This window comes from Etheostoma cragini, chromosome 2 (genome assembly GCF_013103735.1).
Source record: "Etheostoma cragini isolate CJK2018 chromosome 2, CSU_Ecrag_1.0, whole genome shotgun sequence".
Classification (NCBI taxonomy): Eukaryota; Metazoa; Chordata; class Actinopteri; order Perciformes; family Percidae; genus Etheostoma; species Etheostoma cragini.
In genome coordinates, this window is record NC_048408.1 from 16,775,577 (window position 1) to 16,781,576 (window position 6,000).

The window sequence follows — 6,000 nt, forward strand, 5'->3', positions numbered from 1 at the left end:
TATCATCTATAGCCCTCTTGTTTGCTGTGTTATTGGTTCCTTTGTTACAATGCTATTTGAACACAACATGAAGAATCATGGTTGCTGTCCTCTTAAAGCTGCATTAAGTGATTTTCTTGGTCAGTTGGGGGCAGCGGAACAAGCTGTAAACACAACATCTAACATTATCAGTTCATAAAGTTGCTGTTAGCAATATTTGCATTCATTTGGAGTAATGTTTCTGTCCACCTGATTAATGTAAGTCCATTATCCACTCTCCTTTTGGCTGTTTCCACCAACAACTAAGAAAATTATCTGTCTCTCTGGCTTTCTAAATGCTCCACAATGTTCTGCAGCTAGTAAATAGTCACTAACTTTCCCTGTTTGTCATTCGGTGCTCCGTGTGCAGTGGCTTCTTGAAAAAACAAAAGGGTTGTTTGTGGCCTGGAAAGATAAACAAATAGCCACAGGAAGCCAAAAGCTCCATATTCGGAGGTAAAAGACATAGTTGAGTGATAATTATCTGTGAGTTTGTCAATATAATATTGTCAATAAGTGGCACACTTAGCAATAGACATGGTCATTTGAGCTGTTGTAATAAAAGTGACAAAACTAAGAGTACAGCCATGCTAGTTGCTCACAATAACTGATGATTGGAACAGTTTAGAGAAATGTTTGCATTGTTCATCCTAGTAGTTCATCTTAGCATGTTAGCATGCTATAATTTGCTAATTGACACTACACTACACTGCAGATGAGAATGGCATTAGTTTCACAGGTATTTGGTCATGAAACAAAGTACTGAACAAATAAAATGTATTGACCTAATGATGAAAAAAATAAACAAATATGACGGCAGTCTATCCAAAAGAAGTAGACATTTCATTAAAAATAAAAAAAGTCAACCTCAGTATTGCTGGAGAAAAAGTCAGGGGGTCACCCTAACTGTGCTGTTGCATGATCATCTAAAGCTGGTGTTCTGGCTTTGGAGGCTTGGAGGATCAAGCTCTCTACCATACGGGTGAGATTTAATAGTCATTACGAGGAGATAATTGCGTCTGCCCAGTGTTCCTCCCTCCTCCCACACACCTCCTCCCACATCTGCCTCTTAATTGAAGTTTCGTCAAGCTCATGCAGTCACAGATCCTTCAAAAGATGCTGCAATAATTGATCAATCACTGCACACAAGCACACATGGTTACACACAGGGTCCAAAATATCAATCCACCTAAGTCCCAGCTATCACCAGGCCCTTGCCTTTGCGTCAATAGATGAGAGGGTACATGCAAAGGAGAGAAAGTGCGCGTGCGTGTGTATTATTTTATTATTTCTTTAAACCAATCACAATCATCTTGGGCAGCGCTAAGCGCCAAACTGAGCCCTAGTGCCTCTACAAAACGGCCTTAGGAAGGAATTGTTTTTTGGTGGAACACGTGAACATTCAAATGTTGTTTTAGTCTTGTGAGAGAAAACTCACATTGGACAGATAATCAAGCTAGTTGTCTCTATTTACCCTGGAGAGATCTCAGGAGCGGAGCAGAAAGCTGAAGGTGGCGGGCAGCCGGCCAAAATGAAATACATCCAGTGGCAACAGAACAACCCTGGAAGTGAAACATCGTCGATATAGGCTGGTTTAGTAACACAAGGACAAAATAATGTTAAGTCACATATCTGGCAGGTCACAAAATGTTGATATTGAACGTACTTCATTTTTTTTCTGCTCAAAATATTAAATTTTGTGAACATAACTTGTGTAGTCACTTCAGCCATATTAAACATTTTGTGATTAAGTTTAGGCAACAAAAACCCTTTTATTAAGGTTAGGGAAACATCATAGTCTTCATTTGGAAATATAGATTTGCAATCTCTAGGACACAGGGATTGTCAGCAGGAATGAGGGGGTTTGAAGCTGAATGAAGACAGGGTAGGGAATTCGGGAATAGAGGATGGATACCCGACCCGAGCCCGACCCGAGCCCGACGGGACCCGACGGTAACCGACAGAAAAATTGGACAGGAAAATCAGAAAAATCCGGCCCGATCCGCACTCTATTCGGCAAGTATTGAGAGATTGGATTTGTTTACAATAAGAAAAATATAGAGAAAGACCACTCCTGTGGTTTAAATGACTCACCACTGAGGCATTTACTGAGAATGACTTTATTCGTAGTAGTAATCCATTGTTACTGTTATATCATGACAGAAATGGTGCCGTTTAACTAAAGCCACTCATATTTCTGCTTTGGGCCAACTCACTCATGTTTTTGTGTATTCCTCAGATGTTCAATTATGGATCATTGTGGCTCTCCCACTTGACCAAGTAGAGTAGATGTCGTGGGAACAGTAGTGGTCAGTCATTTTTTGTGATTGTGTGTGTGTGTGTGTGTGTGTGTGCGCAAGCATAAATTCCCAGTGTTGCAAGCAAGAAATGCTTGTTAATTTGTGTTCCTGTGAATCTCTTAATTTAGTAAGTGTGGAAGTATTTAGATAATAAATGTATACCTGTTAACAACACAATGTGGTACCTCATGATTTTCATTTGTGATCGATCAGCAAATCAAGAAAATCACTATTAAGTTATAAAATGTGTTCAGCTCATGTGTTTGTTAGGATCTCTCACCTCACAGCTTGTTCACATGCCAGGTGTTTATTTAGGCAAACAAAGCAACTTAAATTCACTTCATTCTTTGTGCATTTAACTTTTTTTGTACTGTCTCTCTCCTGTGGAAATGTTAGCACAACAAATGGTATCATCGCTCTCTTTCTCGCTCTCTCTCACACAGTCTCTCTCTGTCTCTCTCTCTCTCTGTCTCTCTCTCTCTCTTTCTCTCTGTCGGGCTTTCTCCATCCATCTCAATCTCCCTGTCCCAGTGTGCTTGGGTTAGGCAGCAGTGATATTTCAGTTGTGGTTATTATTAGTTTCTCTTGAGAGCTCCACTTGTAAACAAGTCACACCATTGTCAGGGAAGGAGGTGAAACCAACTGTAAGACATGGGCAGCAGGGATCTTTAGCACATTCATGAGAAAATAACCATAGAGAAGACACAGAGTTACAAATATTACACCTCACCCCAAATCAACATTAGCAATTACCACTTTTTTGACAATTTTCTTTTGGCTTAACACATCCTCCTGTAGTTAAATGCTTGATGAAAAATATGTTGCAAAAGTCTGTGGAACATTTAAAAACAAAGTGGAAGTTGTATATGCACCAAGCTGAATATGGTGCTAAAACATGTCTTCAAAACAAAATTAACTTTTTTCAATGTAGCCTATAGCCTTTATACAGATAATATTCAGATGTAACCCCCAATGTAATCATGAACAGTTAACTTTATTTTGTAATTAAATGATGTAATGCCGCTTTTTGTTAGTTAGTTACATCCAAACACTATTAGAACATAAGTAAAAGGAATTGAAAATGTAAAAGCCATTTAAAATCCATCTAAAATTCTTTATTTTATTTAGAATTTAAAAACAGAATAAAGAAGTGGAATTATTAATTGGCACATGTATGACAGTAATTACTTTCTTATTGCACATTTCGTATGCCAATTTACGTAATCATGTAATGGCAAAGAAAGGAATTAAAGTAGAAGTAAAGTAGGTGACCTCTTTAAAGAAGGGATTCTAATGACCTTTGAAGAAATCTCTTTAACGTATGACATTTCAAGGAAACATTTTTTTTTCAACATCTAGTGAGGATCTTTATTTCTTCTTTGCAAAACCAATTAGTCAGGCTTCCTTCCTCTCATCCTTAGAAGATATTTCAACCAAGATTTGCAATGAGACGGGTGTGACATCAATACATAACTGCTGAATCTCAGAAAAAAACAGCAAACTCTAACTTTAAGATACTCCAATAAAATTGGCTAATGCAAACATTCAAAGCTTCTGTTTGAATTATACAAATTCCACAATAGTATACTGGACCTTTGTTTTAAATTCAATTAGGCCAAAGGAACATTTATGCATTTATGTGTCTGGGAGTGTGACAAAATTACTATAAAACCTTCTGAAGGAAGGTGATCAATCAAACTATGTTCATCTTGTCTGTGAACATTCCACTTAACCCTAAGATGATTTTCCCGCACTTGTATCCAACAAAGAATATAACATGTATTGATTTTGCTATACTACAGGCAAAAATGAATATAGCTCTCATCTGGAAGAAAACAGGTGTTGGAAATTTAATTGCAATAAAAAAGTGATAAAAACATTGTTAAAAAGGAAACAAAAAGTAATAACTTAATAACTTGTTTCAGTGAAAAAATGAACGAATCAATTATAATTAGGCACTGATAAGGCCTATAATTATTTCAGTGCCATAAAGCCTCTACACAAATTGCCCCTGAGGGACATAAAATATATCTTGAATTGCAGTGAATGGAGTCTACCGTGGCCACCTGAAGCACTGAAGTCTGTGTGGTCAGCTTTAACAGCTGGAGGCTACAGGTCTCTTACTGAGCACAACAAGTGGCAGCTGTTATCAAAGACAAAGGTGGTACTGAACACGATTTTTTCCCTGGTCACTCAGAGAACAGAGAACTTGTGTATGTGTGTGTGTGTGTGTGTGTGTGTGTGTGTGTGTGTTTGTCAATGCACCTACTGTCCTGTGTTGGGTCTCTAGTTGATACTGAAAATCAGCATCAGCAGCTGTTTCTATATCCCTTTTAGTCCTTTCCAGTAGGATATATTTAACACATTTTTTCTTGATAAAAAAAAATCTAACTGATGTAATGTGTCTGCAGCCACTTATCATTTTAATGATGATTTAAACTGTTTCATTGAAACAAATTTAATGAATTTAATTAGCTTTTTTATCACACTTTCTTTCACTTTAAGACACTCTGTACCTGCATTCAAACACTGCAGGCTATTCTCATGAACCAAATACTGAGATGTAAATGCATAATGTTTTTCTAGTAAGTATAGGCCTATATCTCTAGTCTATCTTCAGTTGAGGATTTACTGGCTTCATTTATTTCCTTAGTGAGCTGTTCTGTCTTTGTCACATTTTCACACAAGCTCCTCCATGAGAGACCCTGTGCTATGTATTATCACACGACTGGTATCATACATGTTGGACTCCAAGATATGAATGTGTTTCTCTGTAATGCTAGAAAAAAATCTGCATCCTCAGTTTATAATGCTATGTAAACTGATGGATTTATGGCTTAAAGATGCAGTCTGGTGTAAAGCAGGTATTCCTTGTTGTCTGTCTCGTATGTTTGTCAAATCTGAAATAGCAAGCAAAAAATGCATAATTTGCTGTAAAGTCTGTTTCATTAATGACATTTTGCATCATTGATGGCCAATTGAACTAATTGTGAGTGAAATGATACATTATCATGATGTACTTATTTACCTTTTACTACAGCATATTATAAAGTACGTTGTCAAATGTTGTAAGTTATATACTTCAGTTATTAGTAACTGCTTATGGAAAATAACAATGATATGATAATGATACTGTACATTAATTAAGAAGATAAGCCAAAAAGACCAGCGAGGGAAATTAAATTTACTTTAGGTTTTTCATAGAGGTAACACTTTGTCTGTGAATGCATGCAATGCTGAAGCGATTTCTGAACCCAGCTGAGCTGAACACCACCTCTGTGAATCAGACACATCAAATTCACTTCTGCCATCCAACCTCCTCTCGCTCTCTCCTTTTAACTTCTGCTTTTTAATATCACTTTCACTTTCTCTATCTTCACAAATCTTTTAACGCAACCATCTCTCTCACTCTCACACTCACACACTCTCACTGTCTCATTTCCTCACACACCCAGCAATCTTTTCAAAATCACTTCCTTGATTCACATCTTTGCCCTCCCTATTTATGAGCACTTTATTGAGAAGCAGAGAGGTGGCAGAAAAACAGACATAATTGCCTAGGGTGGTAAGTTATTGGAAAATGTATGAATTGCTTTCTTCAGGCAAGAGCTGTGAGAGTGTCAGGAATATAGAAGGATCCTTAATAATACTGAAGGTCAGGTGCTGGGACACTGGGGGAGTG